The sequence below is a fragment of the Perognathus longimembris genome, chromosome 19 (genome assembly GCF_023159225.1).
Source record: "Perognathus longimembris pacificus isolate PPM17 chromosome 19, ASM2315922v1, whole genome shotgun sequence".
Lineage (NCBI taxonomy): Eukaryota > Metazoa > Chordata > Mammalia > Rodentia > Heteromyidae > Perognathus > Perognathus longimembris.
This window is the reverse complement of record NC_063179.1, coordinates 41,391,267-41,415,746: the sequence shown is the minus strand read 5'-3', so window position 1 is coordinate 41,415,746 and position 24,480 is coordinate 41,391,267. Positions and strand designations below refer to the sequence as shown.

The 24,480-nt window shown below is 44.6% G+C and overlaps 1 protein-coding gene across 2 annotated transcripts in view; it reads right to left on the bottom strand.

Moving 5' to 3' along the window:
• The window catches only part of Fam169a (family with sequence similarity 169 member A), a 50,863-nt gene extending 33,283 nt beyond the window's left edge, over nucleotides 1–17,580 (bottom strand). For both annotated transcript variants that reach the window (XM_048368048.1, XM_048368049.1), the window contains exon 1: nucleotides 17,513–17,580. The gene's annotated coding sequence lies outside the window, so the exon portion shown is untranslated. The remainder of the gene's footprint in view (nucleotides 1–17,512) is intronic.
• Nucleotides 17,581–24,480: the final 6,900 nt, after the last annotated feature.

Sequence of the window (24,480 nt, the reverse complement as noted above, 5' to 3'; positions counted from 1 at the left end):
CCATGACTTACCGAGAGAGAGAGAAAGAAAGAGACAGAGAGAGAGAGAGAGAGAGAGAGAGAGAGAGAGAGAGAGAGAGAGAGAGAGAGAGAGAGAGAGAGAAAAGAACCACAAAGTAGCCTGCTCCTTAGCTTAGGTAAATCTTTATATCTCAATCATAAACTTAACATGTAAAAACAAAACTAAGGAAATGCTGTATGTTCCATAGTTCAATTTAATGATTCTAACAATTAAAATTGAAGAGGACACTATAAACACAGAGCAAATAGTGAATGAAAAAAGCATTAATAGGAGGATACTAACTAGAGAATGCACCATCTTTCCTATTATAAACCAAATCCCATATATCCAAATATCTAAAGATTAATGAAGAAAAAATTTTAAGACATTTTTTATGTCATATTGTTGTGCCAAGTCGCAAGACCACCCCCAAGAAGACCACCGAGATTCAAACACTCCGAAATGCAAAAGCAAGGCAAGGCTTTATTTAACGAGCTGCCAACTCGGGCCTCGTCCTACCCACCGACACAGCAGAGGTTAGGAGGAAGCCCCGAGCTGTGATTACACAGGGCTTATAAAGGCAAAGAACAAGGTTACAACAATCAGCTGTGCAAGCAAGATTAGAACAGGTACAAATCTGATTGGCTCAGGGTTCGATTCTAAAATGGGGTTCACGTGGTGGGGCCTGACTTCAAAGTCTGGCACCTCATTTCCCCCTTTTTCTTTTTGGTACCTTGGGAGCCAATCATGGCTCCATTCTGTCCATTTCAATGGCTTGCATGTCTAGGGGATGATATAGAGGTAAGGCATGGGCCAGTAGGGCCAAAAGTAGTATCCGAAAATAACTCTGGTCCCTCGGTTTTAAAGGGGGGCTGATGGGTGAAGATCATCCATCTTCTGTAATTTCTTCAGGCTGACTCAGGGGCGTTGACCTTACCTAGCCAGGAACCTATAACCTTAGTCTCAGTCTAACTTTCTTTTCTTGAGGCGAAGGCAAAGCAGCTGAGTTGGGTGCTTGGAGACCTCCCATGTTCCATCACGGTAGTTGTCGTCCAGGGCAAAGGGGTCAGCTGGCCTGGCATGGAAGCAATGAACCCAAGTGGCGATGCCGTCTAGGGTCTCTTCCACCGTGGTTAATCTGTTGATTGGGGGCATTGGCAAGCTGACAGGCCTTTAACAGATCTCAATAAGGACACAACACAATCTCAGGTCTACAAGCTTTCTTTCCTAAACAGATGTATGAGCTTAAAATTCTTACTGCCAGTCAGGGCTTTGAGTAAATGCGGGGGGTGAGATTTTAATCTATCCTCTCATTTGACAAACTTACCCTTACTAACCACTATCACAGATGACTGGCAAATTCCTGCCCAGTAGACAGACATGGGCATTGGAAAGACATGCTTATGAACTATTCTTCTAGGACTTCCCGGCTTTAACTTTTGAAAGGCCAACAGTAGTGACTCTAGGATCTGACACTATCTCTGCCATCCAAGCAGTGGCTTACTGCCTCTGGATGCTCCATCACTTTTGTCCCAGGAGGAGTGACTTTCGACTTGGACTCAGGGCCTGAGTGCTGTCCCTCAGCTCTCCAGCTCAAGACTAGCACCGTACCACTTTTGAGCTCCACACCACTCCGTTCCCAGCACTCTGCTGGCTGATTAGAGACAAGTCTCTCACAGGGACCTTTCTTTGCCCGGGCTGGCTTTGAACCGCAGATTCAGATCAATGAGTCTTATAAGGGGCCACTTTACTCCAATTATAAGCAACAAGGTGGTCCACACAGAAGTAGTTTTTAAGCATGCTCTCTTACCTGGAACTTATTAAGGGTCAGTATTAGATCTCGACAAACTTGTAGGAATCACCTGTGTTTCTCTGTGGGCCTGCTGGAAACTGTTACAAAAAAACCTACAAAGAAGCTGGAATGGCAATTAAACATTTTGGTAGCCATAATTCTCCTTTTCTCACTTTGCAATAATTATTTAGGACAATTTTACTTCCAAATTCCTTATCTAGAAATGTATTCTTGATTTCCAAAGCCTTTCTAACACTAACACAACACTTTAGCTTTTATCTGCATCGGAAAAACTGAAGCTCACAGGCAATCTGAAACCAGGTGCTGCCCTTTGCTTACGGGCTGCTTGTTGCAAAAGAGCCTTTTTTTTTTTTTCAGTCCCAGTTACTGCATGGCATGAAGACCTTTGAATTTAAACTTAGTTTTGCATCATACTGCAGTCTTGAACATGTTCACACTCACACATGCACACACACATACAATTTCAAAAGATCTTAAAGCACGCAGAATAAGCATCGGCCATACATTTTCCAGTGGCAAGACATTTTGTCAATCTTACTCCTGCAACACGCACATTTTAAGACAAAACCTTTAATATATGATTTTAGCATTCTCCAGCCTCATTTTCCAGAGCTTCATAGCCTTAGTAAAATAGTTTTAGCATACCAAATAATTTTCTGCTTAAGAAGGCTGGGTGGGGGTCCCCCCAGAGTTCTTTCTGTGGACACTCACACTCTGATTGTGAACCATCGCCTGTACATCTTTCCAATGAGCTATGCAGGTTTGACACAAAAGACACTGTTAGACTTACAAACACAGAGATGACAGCGCAGCATGGTGAGGTCACTCCCTGCCACCTGTGGGTGGCTTGGGCTGGCCCTACGTCCACCCTTGTCGGCGGCTGCAGGTCAGGACTTGGGGCTGATGCGTCGGCAAGTTGACTGGGCAGGACCCTCTGGAGCGGAGGGCACAGCTGAAACATTTTCCTCAGAGTCCTTTTGTAGAGTTAACTGGGGTGGGGAATATGGAGCGGGAAACATTTCCTCCTCCATGTTTCCTCCCTGGAGGACAGGTGAGTACAATTTCTTCCTTCTTGGTTTCTCTCTTGTCTGGATGGCCCGAACGAGGGGTGTAGATTAGGTGTTGCAAAGTCCTGATCTTACCTATGTCAAAGCTCCCTCAATTCCCTCAAAGATGGGCCATTCTGACTTGCACAGGGTGATCCACTTTTCCTTCTTAAGCGCCACACCTTGGTTCTGAGCTATCTCCTTAACCTCCCTCCAGTGAGCTAGGATCAAGTCCAGGGGAGTGGAAGGAACGTTCCCAATCATCCGTTTGTCAGTCAGGCACAGTGCAAGAAAGAAACACACAAAAATAATCACAGGCACAAGGACCAGACAACACTTACAGACTTAGGGAGCCGCGGCTTACAGGTTTGACTGTGTCTCTCCTGCCCCTGTGAGGAGGCAGACCACACAATCTCACTGTGTCTCTCCTGCCCCTGTGAGGGGGCAGACCACACAGTCTTGAGGCTCTCTCTCTCCCATTCCTGTGTAGGAGCGGACCAGACAACCCCAAATATAGAGTGGACTAGACAGACACCCATTAGAAGGGCCTCTCGGTCCAGTCCTTCAGGTTCAGGGTGGTAGTGGGAAGCCTGAGCCCCCTGTGGAGGGCTTGAGGTGTCCCCCAGGACTGCCCATATGAGCATGTCCACTCCGGCTCGTCCTTCACTACCTACAGGTTCAGATTCAAGTGGCTGGCCTAAACAGAAAACAAAACTACAAATCACACAGACACAGACTCACAGAATGAACGGCCCTATTTTCTTACCTTCGGAGTCTGGGGTCTCGGGGTTTCTGGGGCTATCCCGGACGAAACCCCAAATGTTGTGCCAAGTCGCAAGACCACCCCCAAGAAGACCACCGAGATTCAAACACTCCGAAATGCAAAAGCAAGGCAAGGCTTTATTTAACGAGCTGCCAACTCGGGCCTCGTCCTACCCACCGACACAGCAGAGGTTAGGAGGAAGCCCCGAGCTGTGATTACACAGGGCTTATAAAGGCAAAGAACAAGGTTACAACAATCAGCTGTGCAAGCAAGATTAGAACAGGTACAAATCTGATTGGCTCAGGGTTCGATTCTAAAATGGGGTTCACGTGGTGGGGCCTGACTTCAAAGTCTGGCACCTCAATATCACTGATCAGATGAAATGCAATAGGGTTAATACCACAATATTCCCCTTAAGACAATTCACAAAATTCATTTAACTATTATCTAACAAAATAAGGTATGTATAAGTTTATTTGCTCAGAGTCATCATAATCTAAAGAGTAGAGTTTAAAATCAATATTTGAAAACTATTGCCAAAAACCTGATCTACAAAAAAACACCACATAAAAATAACAACAGCAGTACTGGGTACCAGTGGCTCACTTCTGTAAACCTAGCTATTCAAGAGTCTGAAATCTGAGAATCATGGTATAAGGCTAGCCCAGGAAGGCTAGCAAGAAATTGAAATTTGGAGCTGTGGCTCAAGTGGTAGCTCCAGTCTTGAATAAAAAAAGGTAAGGGAGAATGCCCTGGTCCTTAATTCACTCTGCAGCACCAAAAATATAAATTAAAAAAGAAAAAAAGGGCTGGGGATATGGCCTAGTGGCAAGAGAGCTTGCCTCGTATACATGAGGCCCTGGGTTCGATTCCCCAGCACCACATATACAGAAAATGGCCAGAAGTGGCGCTGTGGCTCAAGTGGCAGAGTGCTAGCCTTGAGCAAAAGGAAGCCAGGGACAGTGCTCAGGCCCTGAGTCCAAGGCCCAGGACTGGCCGAAAAAAAAAAGTTGAGAGGAAGGACACACTATTGACCAAACGAAAAAAGGTCCAATCAAACTGCAAGTTTATGGGTGATCTTTTCTTTTTCATGTTACTATGATAAGGTTTTTAAATACTTTAAATAATGTCACATTTAAAAATTCCAAATATGCATTTAAATTTTACAGCTGAAAATAAGAAAAGTAGGTCATCTGAACAAAACAAAAAAAATCTAAAGACTAGTTAAAATTTCAGGGTAGCAAGTTGCCACCCACTACTGTGCTGTACTAAGACTCACATACACAATGTGACTACCGTGCAGTATAAGACCCACATACATGATAAGCAGGTCTGTAGCTACAGGGCTGGATGCACAGGCCAGACAATTCCTCCAATCTACTCATCATTCCTCTATCCCAGTGTTATTCAAACTTCAATAATTTCTGTATTCATCTCAACATTTGCCTTTATTCCAAATGCCTTTACTCTTTTAAAAAATAACCGGCACACAGTCAGGCTCTGGTGGCTCATGCTTGTAATCCTAGCTATGCAGGAGACTGAGCTCTAAGGGTCATGGTTTGAAGCCAGCCTGGGTCCAAAGTCCAGAGATTCTTATCTCCAAACAAAAAAGCAACCCAAAAAGCCACAAGTGGAATTGTACCTTAACTAGCAGAGAGCTAGCCCTGGGCAAAAAGCTCAAGGATAGTGCTTAGGCCCTGAGCCTAAGCCCCAGGTCTGGGCTCAAAAACTGATTGATGGATGGATGGATGGATGGATAGATAGGATAAGGTAGTCATAGAAGATAGATGATCGATCTCACGCGCACACACACCATTGCTGTCTCCTTAAATCACAGAAAAAATATATGTACCAAAGGTATCATTTTAATCACTTTTATGTACAGTTCAATGGCAGTAAACTTACAATGTTGTACAAAAGCCAAAAAGTATCCATCTCCAAAACTTTCTTACATCAAACAGAAAATCTGTACCAATTAAACAGTAACTTTCCATTCCGCTTCTGAACAATCTGTTTTTCTGTCTTTATGAATTTAGATATTCTAAAACTCTTACAAATAGATTCAAACACAAACAGTCCTATTGTGTTTGCTTATTTCACTACACATGATGGTTTCAAGGTTGCCCATGTGATGATATGTATCAAAATGTGAACCTGCTTTTTGTAGAAACATTTTATCCATCATGAACTACTAAGATCCACAACCGGCTTGTCGAATTTATGTTAGATTTATGCATTCTCCTAATTGATATTAAAATGTCTATTTTAATTTAAATGTCCACCTCATCACCAGTGTTACATCAGCACAATGTAGACAATACTGCGGGACGCCATGGCCTCAATCCCTACAACCTCCAAAAACAAGATGGGAAGGAAGGAAGGGGAGGAAGGAAGGAAGGAAGGAAGGAAGGAAGGAAGGAAGGAAGGAAGGAAGGAAGGAAGGAAGGAAGGAAGGAAGGAAGGAAGGAAGGAAGGAAGGAAGGAAGGAAGGAAGGAAGGAAGGAAGGAAGGAAGGAAGGAAGGAAGGAAGGAAGGAAGGAAGGAAGGAAGGAAGGAAGGAAGGAAGGAAGGAAGGAAGGAAGGAAGGAAGGAAGGAAGGAAGGAAGGAAGGAAGGAAGGAAGGAAGGAAGGAAGGAAGGAAGGAAGGAAGGAAGGAAGGAAGGAAGGAAGGAAGGAAGGAAGGAAGGAAGGAAGGAGAGAGAGAGACAATGGAACAAAACATATTCTGTTCACTACAGATTTTCCTACAGATCAAAAACAAGTGAAACATAACTAAAGTACAAAACAGAACTCATTCTTCATTCTTAAACCTCCTTACATCAAATACTGCAAGTAGGAAAATAATTGTGGTGCTCATCTATACTGTTAGTCAACGATGATTTTATTTCTATGTAAAATTTTATTGACGTATAAAGCAATCCTATTTTCCAAGTCTGAAAATTTAGATACACTCAAATTCTCACACAGACAAGCACTGTGAAAAATAAAAGCTGTGAACGCAAGTTAAAAACAACCAAATCCATCAGTTTTCAATAAAAAACAAAACATCAATTCCAAAGGTGTATGCACACACATGCACCTTCTAAAATGTTTGCAAAACTTGACATTTGCGATGTTAAAATTTCATTAAATGTGAAGAGCAATTAAAGAATTAGGAATGATTATAGATCAGTAGCAGCAGGAAGTAATATGTACTGAGAGTGTCCATGTATCAGGCTTTATGTAACATCTAATGAGATACTCCTATTAGCTCCAGATTATCAATGAAGAAAGAAATTTACAGTTTAAAAGCCTTAACTAATATCATGCCACTAATGGGAATAAGAAAAAAAAATGAACCCTGGCAATGAAGTATAATGTATAGTTACATACAAAATAAAATGTTTATTTTATTTTCAAATTTTTATTATCAAACTGATGTACAGAGAGGTTACAGTTTTATACGTTAGGTATTGGATACATTACTTGTACTGTTGGTTACCTCGTCCCTCATACCTTCTCCCTCCTCCCCCTTTCCCTTCCCCCCATGAGGTGTTCAGTTCACTTACACCAGTTTTGCAAGTATTGCTTTTGTAGTTATTTTTTTTTTACCCTGTGTCTCTCAATTTTGGTGTTTAATTATTTTAATTCAGTATAAAAACAAAATATTTTGTCATGGTTATGTAACATTCCTTTTTATAAAATACTGTGACAATAAACTTACTATGGAATAATCTATTATACCAAAAATAGCACTGGAATTGAATTCTATGAGTTTGGTTCCTAGGTCTACTCATTTTATCTTTATGACCATAGGCAAGCTACTTACCCTCTTTAGGCTTCTGTATTCTCATTGGTAATGTGATGTAACTGGACAGGATAATCCTAAAGACCTTTTCACCCCCACAATCCTAAAGCTGTTTTTCAAATCTCAGTGATTTTAAGGCTATGTAAGTCAGTGCCTTATGGCGGTTTTGCCCTAGTTTAGAGAAGCCAACGGAAGAGCACCAGGTTCTGGAGAAAGATACATAGGCAGCTATGGGTAAGTCCACCAATTCTCCTCCTTTTTGTTGTTGTTAAGCTTCTGTTCTATGTTACATAACTTTAAAGCTGTCAGATCAAATTTTGTCAAGTACTTCATGCTTTACCCATGAGATAAACCAAAAAGCCTAACTAGATTCTACATGATTGAAAAAGCTTAATGTAGCTTTAAGCCAACTAGCTCATGAAAAAATTGACACAGAATGGACAGCGAAGTGTAAAAAGTGTCTTAACTAATTTATAAATTAAGCAAATGGTATGCTCATGACTCCCAGCAAACCTGTGTAAAAACATAACCATACTTCTTACGTAAGAGCTCAAATGCCCTCATCAGCACCTTTTCCCCTGAGTTTTATAGAACTGTTTGGAAAAGAAAATGATTTAAGAAAATACGAAAAAGAATTGGAAACAAATTCCTACTTCTGTAAGATTTCCTCTATTATCCCTGTTATCTACTGTTTATCAAGTATATTTGTGAAAGAGGGGAATGTATTCATATTCCATGATTTTCTTAGGTTTTATTGTCTGGGGGCTTTGGAGGATACAAGGATCTAAAACAAACATATATGCATTCATAGTGCTAAAAGATATCTCAAAGAATACACCCTCAGAGAAAATTAACTCACCCAATCCAAGTTATGATCCTATCTCTCAAGACTACTTCTATCATGGAGAACAGATGAGGTAGGAATCCAGGAAACATAATCAGCAAAGTCTTCAATATTTTACACAGAAAGCCATTCCTAATCTTATGTTTCCCCCTCTTCTCTCCCCCCACCCCCAGGAGCATTTCTTTCTCTTCCTATCCTAATATACAGGCCCTACACTACATCAGCTTAACCGATTGCTTATCTGCAACTCTTCTAGTCCAAGTCTAGATGCCTAGATGCATCCCATTCACCTCTGCTCCGAGAGCTAAGATTTTCATAATGACAAAATGAAATGATTGGAAAACAAACTGCTAAACTCCCCAAATCTCAGGTGGGTGAATAGTGTTTACCAATCTCTTCTTGTCCTTTGTGAAAGGAAAATGTTTAGTTATATATGAGTGAGGACTGCCTGTAAGTTTGGAGGCAATGGACAACAAGTTAACAAACCTCATACTGGTGCCTTCTTATTTAAAGCAGGAAGCAAAACATCTTTTGAAGTAATATCACTAATCCAATACTGCACATTGTGGCAAGATCTATTGTAAACAATTCACATAAATTCCCTGATACTTCTTTTTTTAATGCAAACCCATGAAGTACTTAAATCATTTTCACTTGGCAGATGAGGAAACTTAAGAAACAAAGCAGTACAAAGCAATTAGTAATCTGTTCAAGGACATACACAAGTAAGCAAGCTATACCATTAGTCCTAAGACTAATGGTTATCAGGTTAAGTCTTTTTTTTTTTTTTTTTTGGCCAGTCCTGGGGCTTGGACTCAGGGCCTGAGCACTGTCCCTGGCTTCTTCTTGCTCAAGGCTAGCACTCTGCCACTTGAGCCACAGCGCCACTTCTGGCCGTTTTCTGTATATATGGTGTTGGGGAACCGAACCCAGGGCCTCATGTATACGAGGCAAGCACTCTTGCCCACTAGGCCATATCCCCAGCCCTCAGGTTAAGTCTTAACAAGTATTCTTTCAAATTTTAAGTTTAATTCTCTCTTAATACAGTGCCAGATAACAATCATTGAGACGTGAAGGTACTTAGCAAGCGTTTGGTATGTTATAGCCTTTCAAAGGCAAAAGCTATTACTGCGACAAGATCTTGCAGGTGCAAAGGTAATTGGTATAAAACACAAGCGCTCTTAAGGCAAACTTGACAGTATTACTAGTTGTGTAATTATAAACAAATTACTTGAACATAGGAACATGCAGAAGTAAAGGGGTTTTTTTATTAAAGAACAAACTAATTGCTGAACACATATTAAAACGTTTGCATCTGTGCCAGGTGAAGTGACATTGTCTGTAGGCTAACATCACCAAGGAGGATACTTCAGACTATGAATTTGGACAACAAAGTTACACACACACACACACAGTTTGCATCTAAAAATGAAAATTTTAGAAGTCAATTATAATATGACACATGATCCACAATAGCTAATCCCATAATACAGACCAATTTAACAGTTTTCAAAGCTAAAATGCAAATAAATAAGCAGAAAGAATGAACACATAATTCATAAAACAAGAAAAATAAACTTCAGAAATGCTAAATTCTATTTTGAAGAAATCTATTTGCATATATTTTAAATGAATTAATTTGTCAATAACACCAGCATGGATTTACAAGGAAAAACCTGAAAGGGCATACACTGTACTATTAGCAGTATTTGTTAATACTGTGAAAAAAGGGTAGGGGTTAAGATTCCACTTGAAGCAAGCTTCTTGTAGTAGCTCACTTTGTAGAGAGAGCAGTCTTAGATGCATCTAACAGGCAAAACTTAGATTGCAGGCCAGCACTCTACCTCCAAGGCAGAATGTGAATGTGGGAGGTTGACCTTGGAGAAGCAAGGCAAGATACGCATGGCTGAAATGAAATTCTGTGTCAATTAAGATGTTTAAACTGGGGCTGGGAATATGGTCTAGTGGCAAGAGTGCTCACCTCGTATACATGAAGCCCTGGGTTCAATTCCCCAGCACCACATATATATAGCGCTGTGGTTCAAGCGGCAGAGTGCTAGCCTTGACCAAAAAGAAGCTAGGGACTGGGGCTGGGAATATGGCCTAGTGGCAAGAGCACTTGCCTTGTATACATTAAGCCCTGGGTTCGATTCCCCAGCACCACATATATAGAAAATGGCCAGAAGTGGCGCTGTGGCTCAAGTGCCAGAGTGCTAGCCTTAAGCAAAAAGAAGCCAGGGACAGTGCTCAGGCCCTGAGTCCAAGGCACAGGACTGGCAAAAAAAAAAAAAAGAAGCTAGGGACTGAGTCCAAGCCTCAGGACTGACAAAAAAAAAGATGCTTAAACTGTTCCAGACAGTAAGAACATAGAATACTAAATGTTCACATCCAGGAGTGGATACTAAATCCTTAACTTACTATTTCCACATCACAAGCACAATAGAAAGCTACTCACATTCCTCTAATACATTTGCAAAGTCTAACAATAAATTAACAGATGATTTTAAAAGGAAAAAGAAATAGCAAACTTGAAACTGAAGAACCAACCTGACCCCAGTGCATACTGTACACAATAAAGACAGGTAGCTCCACTATCTCATAACCCAAATTACTGAGTACTGCTTGTAATCTCAGAAGCAATTTACAAAAGCTCAGAAAATGAACTACTTAAATTACTATACCATGAAATTCTGTTTCAACATTAAATAAATGACCTAAAATTCTTTATTTTATACCTACCTTTTCTTTTTCTTGGTGCCAGTATTGGGGCTTGAACTCAAGGGCCTGGGTGCTGTCCTTTAGCTCTTTTTGTTCAAGGCTGGGCTCCACCACTTGAGCCAAACCTCTGCTTCTGGCTTTTTTGGTAGTTGAGAGTAAGAGTCTCATGGATTTTCCTGCCCAGGCTGGCTTCAAACTGTAACCCTCAGACCTCAGCCTCCTAAGTACCTAGTATTACAGGCTCCTGGGCTATACCGGGCTTCTTTCTTTAATACATATGACTTCTTAGGGCTTTATTAATGTTGTCCGGGATTTGACATAAACCTGAAGGCTACAGTTTTTGGCTTTTTTTTTTTAAAGATAGAACAACATGCTCAGTGTTGTAGGTATCTTTTATATAAAGCGTCAGAGGTGTGTCTCATTTGGAAACATGAAGATTAATGTTTTAAATCTAAAGAAAATATATTTACACCTCACAAAAGCAATAAAATGAAATACCATGCTTACTTTTGCCACACTACCACCACTAAACCCCATTCCCACACATTTTTACTAAACTACCAGGGTCACCAGCCTGCGGTGCTACTGGGAAAGTGATAGAAATGCCAGTAGCCAGCATTCAGCCGCTGGAGAAATCCTCTAAGCAACAGCTGGCAACAAGAGCAGTGCTCAGCAGTCAGCAGCAGCCAAGGTTACGGCTCTTGAGCCTTAGGTACTGGGACCGTTAGGCCTTTCTTTATAGCAGATAGTAGAGCAGCTCTCAAGCCTCGGGATCCTTCAGCTTCCAAGGCTAGGCAGCTCCCAGGAATTCTTCCAGCAACTGGGGCTTCCATTCTCTTGCACACTACCTTCCACAGTTCATACTTCCACTGCCCTTCCTCATGTCTGCTCCTTCATTTTCTTTTTTTTTTTTTTTTTTTTTTTTTTTTTGGCCAGTCCTGGGCTTGAACTCAGGGTCTGAGCACTGTCCCTGGCTTCTCTTTGCTCAAGGCTAGCACTCTGCCACTTGAGCCACAGCACCACTCTGGCTTTTCCTCTATATGTGGTGCTGAGGAATCAAACCCAGGGCTTCATATATATGACGCAAGCACTCTAGCCACTAGGCCGTATTCCCAGCCCTGCTCCTTCATTTTCTGACTTTCCACTGTCTTCAGCTGCCTTCTTGCAACTAATGTCACCCCTTGAGTTACCAGTTCAGCCTGTTCTGCTTAAGATAAAAATCACAAGAAAAAAAAAATCCAGCCAAATTGGACTTACTGGATCTAATGTTAAAACACCAGAGAACAGGGTATCTCCTGAATCAGGCAAGTTAACTGAAGAGCCTAGTTCTAGGGCCAGGAGAAAGGTGTGGCTTACAAACAGAAGAACAGTGTACCCATCACAGTACACATTCCAACCCTACAATTTGCTGGCTTCCTGCTGAGCTACTAAAGAGGGACCCTCCCATCCCATCTTGAGTTAGAAAAGCTGCAGGGTCATCTATAGTTTACCAAGACTCATCAGGCTTAGGGTGCTGCTTTCTAAGGCAGGTGCAGGCTGTATGAAGCACTGCTGACTTGGGCAAGCCTCCTGGATCAGGAAGAAAGTACAGTTAGAAAGTTATAGTGGCACTTGCAACTGGAATGTTCCCATGGGGTTGGTAAGAAGTCTGAAACATCCACACTACACAAGGGCAAGAGAAAACAGAAAACATCTGCTATTCAAAGCCCTAAGTGGCTGGCTCATTCACAAACGGGGGAAAGTGTTTTTGGGCTAAGCCCCAGCGGCGCATGCCTTTCATCCTAGCTACGCAAGAAGCTGAGATCTGAGGGTTATGGTTTGAAGTGAGCCCAGGAAGAAAAGCCTTTGGAACTCAATCATCAATGAATCGGCAAAAACGCTGCTCTGGAGGCATGGCTCAAGTAGCAGAGTGCCAGATGTGAACAAAACGCTAAGCAAGAGTTCAAAGCCTGAGTACTAGTACAAAACAAAATAAAACATTATAGGGTTCTTGCAATAAAGACTTTAATGCTCAACATTCTCAATAGCATTTAACAGTGCTTATCAACATTTAACAATGCTTAAGGGTACTTTCCTCCAGCTCCAGTGCCTAGAGAGTTTGGTTTCTCTATCTGTCAACTAGAGGGATACCTTTGAATGCAGATACTGGAACAGTAGTCCCTTTCTCTCTCCACTTCCTAACAACCAGTAAGTGAACAGCTTTGCTCTCCTATCATGATGGTGTCTCACCACTGGACTAAAGGCAGCAGAGTCTGAAAACTTCTGAAACTGTGAGCCAGAGTGAACCTTTTCTCTTTTTAAGCTGATTATCTCAGGCATTTTGTCACAGTGATCTAAAGCTGTCTAACACAATAACTAAGATTGTAACCAAGGGTTGATACTCCCTGCAGACCATCACATCAACAGAAAAGCAGCTGTCTCTGAACTATGGCCCCACCATTTTGTTCCTTTCTAGGCCTCTCCAACTCTACTTGGGAGCCAGAGCCTATGTACATACTTACAACTGCTACATTTTTACACACATGGGCTGTGTGTGTGTGTGTGTGTGTGTGTACTGGTTCCAGGGCTTGAACTCAGGGCCTAGGTACTAGCCTTGAGCTTTTTTGCTCAAGGATATTGCTCTACCACTTGAACCACAACTCCACTCCTGTTTGCTTTTTTAATAGTTAATTAGAGATAAGAGTCTCAAGTGTATTATTTTGGAGGGAGGGGAAGGTACTTGGGGTTGAACTCAGGGCCTGTACTTTCTAGGCAGGCACTCTACCACTGGAGTCTTCTTATTTTCATTATTTCTGGAACAAGATCTCACATTTGCCCAGGCTGCCCTGGACTGTGATTCTATTTGTTTCCCACATAGCTGGAATGACAGCACACAGCACTATATCCTCTTTTATTGAACAAGAGAGAGGGTCTCATTTTTGCCTAGGCTAACCACAAATGACAATCCTCTTGATCTCTGCCTTCTAAATAGCCAAGATTATACGCATGAGCCACTACATCCAACTATACATTTAAAATATACTTATCAAAGCTGGGTGCCAGTGTCTCAACGCTGTAATCCTTGCTACTCTGCAGGCTGAAATGTGAGGATCATGGCTTGAAGCCAGCCCAGGCAGAAAAGTCCCCATGAGACTCATCTCCAATTAACTGCTCAAAAACTGGAAGTGATGCTGCAGCTAAAGTGGTAGAGCGCTAGCCTTGAGCACAAAGAGGTTCAGGGACAGTGCCCAAGCCCTGAGTTCAAGCCCCAAGATGGACCAAAAAACATATATGTACGATTTTTCTTTAACTGTCTAGCCTACTAGATTCTACCTGTGATACATGGCTTTTTGAGCTTGGCTTATGTCACTCAACGTGATGATCTTCAGTTCCACTTACTTTTATGGCAAATGACACAATTTCATTTTTTTCTTTAATACTTAAAAGACGCTAAAGATTCTACCAATAAACTCCTAGATATAAAAAATACTTTGAGCAATCTATCAGGACACAAAAGTAACATACAGGGTGTTGGTGGCTCATGCTTGTAATCCTACCTACTCAGGAGGCTGAGATCTGAGGATCAGGGTTCAAAGCTGGCCTAGGCAGGAAAATATGAGACTCTTATCTCCAGTTTACCACCAGAAAACCAGAAGTGGTGCTGTGGCTCAAAGTGATAAAGCGCTAGCCTTCAGTGAAAAAGCTCAGGGACAGCACCCAGGCCCTGAGTTCAAGCCCCACAACCAACCAAACTAGATAGACACATACATACATACATACATACATCAATAGACATAGACACAGACAGATAGATATATAACTATAAATACAGATATACAATTATAGATATAGATCTCACCTTTTTTATGTACTAACAGTAAACAGAATGAGAAATAAATCAGGAAAAACAATTCTATTCACGAAAGCCTAAAACAAAAAAGTATAATTCCCAGGTATAAACTTAACTAAGCAGGAGAAGGATCTCTACAAAGAATACTACAAGGGCTGGGAATATGGCTTAGTGCTAGAGTGCTTGCCTAGCATGCATGAAGCCCTGGATTCAATTCCTCAGTACCACATAAACAGAAAAAGCCAGAATTGGCACTGTGGCTCACATGGTAGAGTGCTAGCCTTGAGCAACAGAAGCTCAGGCATAGTGCCCAAGCCCTGAGTTCAAGCCCCAGGACTGGAAAAAACAAAAGAATACTCGAAAAATTTGAAAAAAAAAAAATGAAGACACAAAAGATGAAAAGGCTTCCCAATGTTCATAGATTGGCCAAATTAGAATTGTGAAAATGGCAATAGATTCAATGCAATATCCATTTTTAAAAATCCCAATTCATTCTTTGCAGAAATTTAAAAAAAAATCTAAAACTCATATGAAAGCGTAAAAGACTCCAAATAGCAAAATAAATCCTGAGCAAAAAGCACACCACTAAAGGAACACAATACTAGCATCAAATTATACTACAGAGCCACAGTAACAAAAACAGCATGTTTCTATCCAGAAGCAGATATGAAGACCATAGAATAGAAGACTTGGAAATACAGCTATACAGCTACAACCAGCTCATTTTTTGAAAAGGGAGCTAAAAGCATACAGGGAAGAAAAGAGGGCCTTTTTAACAAAGGGTGCTGACAAAACTGGTTATCAACAAGCAAAAGACTAAAACTAGACCCCTATCTGATCAGGTAGAAAATGAACTCCAAATGGACCAAAGATCTTAATATAAGACTTGAAACCTTAAAACTACTATGGGAAAAACATCAGAAGATACAGGCATAGGTAATTATTTTCTAAAGAGGATTATGTTCAGCAAATAAAAGCAGGAAGGGACAATGTAATGCATTTAGTTTCTGTAAATAAAAACACAATAGACTTCAGAGACAACTAATAGAAAATCGTCGTCAGCTATTAATCCTTTGTCTGCTGTACTAGGAAGCATGTTTCTTCTAGAGAAGGTATATGATATGGAATCATTCGTTTGTAGAGAATTAACTGCTTAAATAGAAAAATGATGCATGTACTTAAAAGGATGACAGAAATGTCTACTTTCAAAAAATTCTAAGTGTTAAACCTTTAGTTCTCTCCATCGGTCCTTTGATAAATACCCCACCTTTACAGTAAAACCATGTGTACTTATTTTACTTTAATTTATAAAGTTAGACTTGACATATTTTGGAACCTAAAATCTACAGCCAAACTCTTTCCGTTTATGATGGTTCATTTAGGTCAATGTTGCTACTCACGTGAGCTATTTCTAAACTCCTCAAACCGATCCTCATCCTAAATTTAAAGAAGAAGCCACTATGACGACTATCCGCTTTCTGTGAAACACTGTCCTGTTTTCCTTTGCTTGTACTGGAAGTCTTAGCACAAATGGATGTTTTTCTAGGTTTCTCTCACCACGCCATTCCGTCTCTCCCCTTAAGCAAGCAAGGAGGGGGGGGGGGGAATAAGTAAAATGCTTGAGTCCAGCCTATTCAACACCAGTCACCCAAAGCCTCCCCTTTTGTAAATGCTCCAAAGACTGGGTTTGTAAGGGTAACCTGGCACATCCTACCAAAAAAAAAAAAAATTAAAACTGAAAATACCTGCACGACAACCAACCCCGACCCATTTTGGAGACTTCCTTCCAGTGCTATGCGTGCATTACGCAACAGCCACCATTCCAGATGTGAGTCCCTAATCCCTGTGTGCGGGGCAGGGATCCCTCCCGCCCGCCCGGGGTGGAACCCACTCACTCGGGGCCGGGGCGGTGCACCTGTGTGTAAGGAAAGCCCATTGAAGCGGACAGACAGACGGACAGACAGACAGAACCACCAAATTCTCTGGAATCCGAAATCGCGTCGTGCTGACAGTTCCCGGGAGAATCACAATATTTTGCACACGCGCGCACACGCACACCCCCCCCCCTTCCCCAGGTGCCTCATTGGGGTGTCGCGGAAGGCTCCCCCGGAGGAGGAGGAGGAGGAGGGGCCCTGCATCAGGTGGTTTTCCTCAGAACCTTCTCCTGCCGGGAAGCCCCCCCCCCATCCCCACAGTCTGGAGAGGAGGGGGGGGGTCCCCGCGAATGCGGCCCGGGCCTCGTCGTCTGCACAATGGACGGCCGGGGGACCGGGACCGGAACCCGACTGCGAAGGTCCGGCCCCGGGTGGCGGGGCCGGGAGGTGGCCGGGTGCTGGCGGGAGGCCCCGGGCTCGCCGGGCCCGGAGTCCGCACCCGCCCGCTTCCCCGAGCCTCGGCGCCCGGGGAAGGAGGGGGAAGGTGGGCAAGGTGGGAGGGCGGGGGGAGGGGGGCTTCGCGAACGCGGGGAGCGCGGAGGGGGCGGCGGCCCCGCGCACAAGATGGAGTCGCCGGCGCACCTGAGGCGCCCCCGGCCCGGCCGGACCCGCGCGCGCGGGCCGGGACCCCGCGGCCTCGCCGGCCTACGCCGGGCCCGGCGCGCCGCCCGCCCCGTGAGGAGGGCGCCGGGGCCCGGCCCGACGCGAGGCCGGCGCGGAACCCCCCGGCCCCCGGCCTCGCCCGGCGCCCCCCGGCGCGCGCCGGCCGCGCACTCACCTCCGCCGCGTCCCGGAGCCGCCGAGCCCGAGCCCGGAGGCGGAGCCGCGCGAATGAATGGAGCCGGCGGCCGCGGGCTCGCTCCCTCGCTCGCTCGCTCGCTGGCTGGCAGGCGACGCCCCGGCCCCCCCACGCCCGCCCCCAGCCGCGGACGCCCGCCCGCCCGGCGTGCCGCTCGCGGGGTCGGCGCAGCCCACCGTGCCCTCCGCCGGCGTGACGCACGAGCGCCGCCGCGCCCCCGGCTCCGCCGCGCCCGCGCCCCCCGCGAGGCCCCCCGCCGGCGCGCGCGGCCCGCACCCCGGCCACGCCCCCCACGCCGCCCGCGGGCAGGTGCGCGCCCGCCCCGCGCAGGGTGGGGGGGAGTCACGGGCGGCCCCCGCCACGCGACGGCCCGGCCCGGAGGACGCCCCGCATTAAAGGGTGACCTTGGCTTACGGATAAAAATAGAGGCCGGGGAGCCGCGGGGGCCCCGGCGCGGAGCGTGCGCGAGGCGCCCGGGTCACCCGTGGGGGATCCCGCCGGCCGAGCCCGCCCCAGCCCGCGCGGCCTGAAATCGCCCCCCCCACCCCCCGTGGGCGCGGCCATCCCGGCCTAGGAGCCCGGGAGGCCGAGGGCGCGGGCCGGCCGGGGGCCTGGGGTTCCGCCCCCCACCCACCCGCGCCCCACGCGTGTGCCCGCGAGCCGGGAGACCCCGCTGGGGAGGCGGGGGTGAGGGCACCATGCTCCCGCCCGCACCTCACCTGCCCCCGGATCTCACGTGCACAAACTGACCCTGACCTCCAAGAATGGCCTCTCCTCTCCCCTCCTCCCTCCCCCCACGTCCCTCCCCCCTTCCCTCCCTCTCCCCTCCCTCTTCACTCCCCCCCCCCCGTCCTTCCCCCACTTCCCTCCCCTCCTCCCTTCCCCCACTTCCCTCCCCCCGCCCTCCCCCCACTCCCCTCCCCTCTTCCCTCCATCCTCCCCCACCACCCAGGGCCAGGGAGAAAACCAAGCTTGCCCGCATTTCTATTCTGACAGCTTTTCCCCAAAGTATGCCTGACTTGGTTCAAATGATTTTTTTTTTTCAATTTAAAAAAGAAAAAGTGATGACAGACCATACTGGGTTTAGGTAATTGTTAACACTAGACAATGAATCCGTTCAAGAAACAGCACTAAATTGCAGCTCATCCGGATAAATTCGAAATCTGTGCCTTCCACTCATGTCGGGGAATACTTTGGTGATTGCTTTTGTAAGTAGGCCTTTTTTTATAACTCCGATTTTTTTTTAAATTATTTTATAAGTAGACCTTTCTGCCCTCAAGTTGCACGTCACAGCTGTTGTGTCTTAATGTGTAATTTTTAACCTGTAGCAAACTTAAATGTTACAGGTAAAATTGTTAACATTTGTGGTAGAATGGAACAACAGATTTGATTTCATTGGATTGTGAGTAGCTGAGTTTCTCTCTACGATTAATCATGAGTAAATGGAGTTACATATCTTTTGAATTTACATTTCTAGAGCTGTTTGTAAGTAGCAGTTCCCAGGGTAACCTCAAGCAGTTACCACATTGGGGAGATGGATTGATGGATTGGTTGTCCCTGGGACTGCCCTGCTGGTGTTGGAGTAAGATGTAACCAAGGTATGATGCTTATAATATTTGGAATGCCTAAATGGAACTGGCACTTTAGCTATTATTTTAGAAGACTGTGGGAACATGTGCCTCAGAAGCAAGCTCACAAATGGCTGGCCACTGATAATGAAGGGCCTAGAGGATTCCTATGGCAAGCATCTCCAGGCTGAGAAGTGCTGTGCTCTGTCCTCCCTCTGTGAGGGAAGAGATGAGGACCAAGCTTTCATGAAGACAATGGAACTTGATTCTCTTCTCTACTTGAAACATGACATCACTTTGAGAGAGAGGGGAAAAAAAATCACCATTTCTTTCCCTCTTTGGTTGAAATGTATAAAATCTTGCTTGTGTTAATGGGCAGAGAACTGAAAAAAAAATTTTTTTTATCAATTACTCTAAATGGATACCAGAGTATTTTAAAATATTTTTGAAGCTTTCATCTGAGGTTTTTTAGAGGTTATTGCTCTGGATTTTGTTATTGCATGTATGTGCTTGCTATAATGACTGGATTGTGGCATAAGTAGAAGAAAACATGCATGCTTTGAACCAGAATTCTATCCTGCCTTTATTTGATTGCATTTTTGCCTTAAAGCCCCAAAACATACAACATGCCCTGTAAAAGTGTTTTTTTGGCTTGGTTAAGGTCCAGTAAAATTTTTTGGCTTATACCGGGTTTTAAGCATTGGCTTACTCAGCTTGTTTGTTCTGCTGGTGATACACCACTTGAACCATGCCTCCAGTCCTTCTAGGAGATTTTCCTGGACATGAACAGAAAACTAAACCTTTTATTAGAGAGAAAGCATATCAGACTTCCTCTGACATATTTAAACAGATTTTATAATTGGTTGGATTTTGAAAAGTGCGCTTTCTTTTTATATCCTTTGGGGCTAATTGCTCTCCAACTTCTTTTATCAGGTTGCTTGGATACATTTTTAAAATATATACAAAACATATGTGTTTTTGTTTGTTTGTTTTGAGGGCTTCGTTTTGTTTTTTAAAGCATGGTCTTGCTATGTAGCCTATGCTAATGTTAAACTTACCATCTTCCTTCTACGGCCTCTCCAAAGCCAGGATGAGAGCTGGGGCCCTCCTTTTTGTTAGGTTTTTAAAGTAGGTAGCCGGTAAAGGAGAATGCCACACGGTATTCAGGCAGGAGAGAACATTTTTTACCGAACTGCTGGCCTGTGGCCGAGATGATCCATGGCCAGAGAGAAGGGAGAGAGAGAGGGAAGAAGAAGAGAGGAGAGAGCAGGGAGAACAGGGAGAACGGAGAGAAGGGGCAACCCCCACCCAGCCCTGCTTTAATTAGGGCAGGGGCAAGGGGTGTGGCTAGGTGGATTAGGATGTGACCTCAGGGAAAGGGGAGGTAACTGCCTCCAGGTCTGCAGGTTACCCAGGTAACTGGGTGGAGACTTAACGAGGTGGGGGCATCTGCATGTAGCCCTCAGGGAGAGGACCTTACATTCCAGCCTTTTAATAGTTATGAAAAAGGGTGAAGACTCTCTCTGGCTGCTTCCTGCTGGCAAGGGGCGTCGGCATTAGGGGTAAGAGGCAGAAATGTGGCCCCTCCTGGAGAAGGCGAGCAGCAGGGTCCCTTGGTGGTAGATGCTAGTCCTTGAATGAAGCCTGGAAGAAGTCTCATGAGGCAGGGGCTGGACAAAAAAAATATTAAGGCAAAAGGAAGGGTTTAGGGCACACAGTTAAAAATTGGATGACTTGGATAGTTCTCATACTCAGGTATGGACATTAGATGGACAAGCTACTATCTCTTGATCCCTGGCTGATTAATTTTGAAAGGGCGAGACAAAGTGACTCCATTTAGGATGTGACATCATTCTCCACTTACTCCACTCCAAAATACTTGTTCCCGGAACTGGCTGAGTCCCAGGGGTCTAGGTGCTTGTTGCTGGGATGGCTTGCCCCCATTGGCATTCATGGGGTTTGAACTCAGGGCCTGGGCACTGTCCCTGAGCACTTCTGCTCGATGCTAGTACTCTACCACTTGAGCCACAGCTCCACTTCCAGCATTTGGCTGGTAAGAGATAAGTCTCTTGAGCCATGCTTCCAGCCTGGCTCTTCGCTGGTTAGTTGGGAGTTTGAGAGATTTTCAGCCCGGGCTGGCTTCGAACTGTAATCCAAGGCGTCTTTGCCACAAAAGCCCTTTTTGATTTCCAATTCAAACAACAAGGAGACCAAGGTGACTAGAGCTTACTGTTAGGTTTTTAAAGTAGGTAGCCGGTAAAGGAGAACACCACGCGGTATTCAGGCAGGAGAGAAAGTTTATTACCGAACTGCTGGCCTGTGGCCAAGATGATCCATGGCCGGAGAGAAGGGAGAGAGGGAGAGAGAGACCCCCACCCAGCCCTGCTTTATTTAGGGCAGGGGCAAGGAATGTGGCCAGGTGGATTAGGAGGTGACCTCAGGGAAAGGGGAGGTAACTGCCTCCAGGTCTGCAGGTTACCCAGGTAACTGGGTGGAGACTTAATGAGGTGGGGGCACCTGCATGTAGCTCTCAGGGAGAGGACCTAACACTTACCTGTACCTTGTCAAGAACTGACCAAATACTTGCCAGAATTCTGCAATGACAAAACTCAGTAGATGTGATGAGTTTTAGCACAGATATATAGCTAGATGGACATACTAACAAATAACATTTACACAGACATACACACTTTGCACATAGGTTTTACAGCATGCAAAAATGAATTTCAGCAGTAGACTCTTTTGGAATTCCAATAGTAAATGACTTTTTTTTTTTGCCCAATATTTTAAAACCACGTGGCCGGTTAGAAAAACAATTTTTCTAGCAAACAACGATTTTCAGATTATAAAATGGAGAAACCATATTTTGATAAACTCTAGTGGGATGCCATGTTGAGGGGGGGTGGCAGGAGGACACAAACACACTAACAGAGAACAGGTAGCTTGGCATAATGGCACCTGAGCTGGTGCCTGTTAAACCCAATATCCACCCCGTGGTCAATGCTAGAGAAAAGAACTTTTAGATATCTTTGCTGACAAAGCACATTGGTGGTCAAGCCTCAGTTTTGGAGGTCTGTGAAAAGAGGCAGCTTTTGAGTAAGGCACACAACGATGGTACGACTTGGGAATTTTATACAATAAGCAAGTAAGCAGGAAGATGAGAGAGGGAGAAAAAGGAAGAGAAGGAGAGAGAGAGAGCCTGAATATAAGGGACTTCTGACCATTTACCATTGCAGTGGCAAAAACTGTATCTGAGCGAGTATTTCGAGCAGGCCTCATTGCACTGTCAAGAGGCGTGCTAGCAGTGTCCCGGCTCAGGTGTGACTGTGATGCAAAACCCAAAAAGCACGGGAGGGAGGCGCCTGGTGAGTGGATGAGCTTACCGGGCAGAAGCGGCAGACGGAGCGGCAGAGAACCCGAGCAGCAGCAGTTTCACTCACCAGGGCAGACAAGTGGTGTGGAGGTGGAGGTGGAGGTGGATGTGGAGGTCAGCAATGGTATTAGTGAAAAGTGCCGCGTGGCGTCTCGCAGCAGTTCGGTTCGTGGAAAAAGGGCCATCAGGACTGGGGATACTCCCAGAAAAAGAAGAAAAATAGAGGGGAATTCCGCCTGTCCTGACTCTTAAGCCCCATCAGAGTCACGCCACCATATATGTTAGGTTTTTAAAGTAGGTAGCCGGTAAAAGAGAACGCCACGCGGTATTCAGGCAAGAGAGAAAGTTTATTACCGAACTGCTGGCCTGTGGCCGAGATGATCCATGGCTGGAGAGAAGGGAGAGAGAGAGAGAAGAAGAAGAGAGGGGAGAGAAGGGAGAGAAGGGGCAACCCCCACCCAGCCCTGCTTTATTTAGGGCAGGGGCAAGGGGTGTGGCCAGGTGAATTAGGATGTGACCTCAGGGAAAGGGGAGGTAACTGCCTCCAGGTCTGCTGGTTACCCAGGTAACTGGGTGGAGACTTAATGAGGTGGGGCAGCTACATGGAGCCCTCAGGGAGAGGACCTTACACTTTTCATATTTATTGATTGATTGAAAAATAACATTTCCTCACAAAAGATTCACCACCATCGTTGACCCTGTCCTTCAAAGGGTAGAATTGATGATATCCATTACATGTATATATTTAAATTTCATAAAATCACAGAAAGATAGCTTAATGACAAAAGTCATCCAGGAATTTCTAGCTATGATCCAATCAGCTTAGTAAACTAATTCCATCAGCAATGGCAGTGGGTAGCTAAGAAAGCAAGCCTCCTGGCACTAAAAGAAGAAAAGGAACTCTATTTTCAAGGGCTTTGTTTTCTCCCTTGCTGTATAATAAAACGTCACAGAGATGCTTTCAGAATTTAAAGCAGTATTGTGATTATGTTTTCTGTGTCAAACAGAATATCTTCACATTTCAACTTCATATGTATTGGGAGGGGAAAAAAAGCTGAAGAACAAGAAAACAACAGATTTGTGAAGCCCAGTGACTTTGTTTCTTTGCATCTGATTTGGTTTAATATCGGGTAGAAATTTAAGAACCCAGGACTTTGGTAATGTGACTTTGAGCTTAAGAGAAATAACATGTTGCTAATAAAAATTACATACAGATTTATATCCAAAGAAGACACTACAAGTTACCTCGTCAATTGCCCTCTTTTTTCAGATAGAACCTATTTTTATTCCGAGTGGCAGTGTGCCCAGTTCAAACAGTTGTCTCCCCCTTAGGGCTGAGCTAGCCATTTGATCATTTTAGCCAATGAGATGTCAATGGAAGATTTTTAAGTATGGCTTCCAGTAAAGTTTTTTTTAATCAATAAAGATATATTCCACTGTCATATAATTTTATCACCATATGTTTATATCACCATAGCAAATACTTAAAGAACAGAAAAGCGTTTATAACTTTCATTTTTAATAAACAACTAGAAGGATCAGAATGTAGACAGGGACCCAAAAATTAGAGTATGGAGTCAGTATAGACAACAACCTGGCCATACATATCAGAAGTGAGGAAAATATGAATGTGTAACCTATAGTATCACCCCAGTAAATCATCAAAGGATCAAGTGATCTACTCTATTTTGGAAAGGAGAAAAAAAAACGGAGAGACGGGAACCGAGATGAACGTTCAAGGCCCACGAAGCACATCCCATTGGGAAAGGAGGCGTCCTGCCAGGGCTGAGGGAAGGCCAAGCTGCTTCCCCCACAGCCAGGCTGAAACAAAGCACAATGCCTCTCGATTTTTCAGCCTGGCCTTGGTCTGTGAATGCCCCAGTGGAACTGATTAGAGCCGAGGGACGGGGCGTGGAAACTGGCCTTCACGGTGGGGCCGGCTGCCTTGGCTTTACAGTGGTTCTCAAGCTTCAGGGTCACAACAGACATGTCTTGGGTCTTCTTCC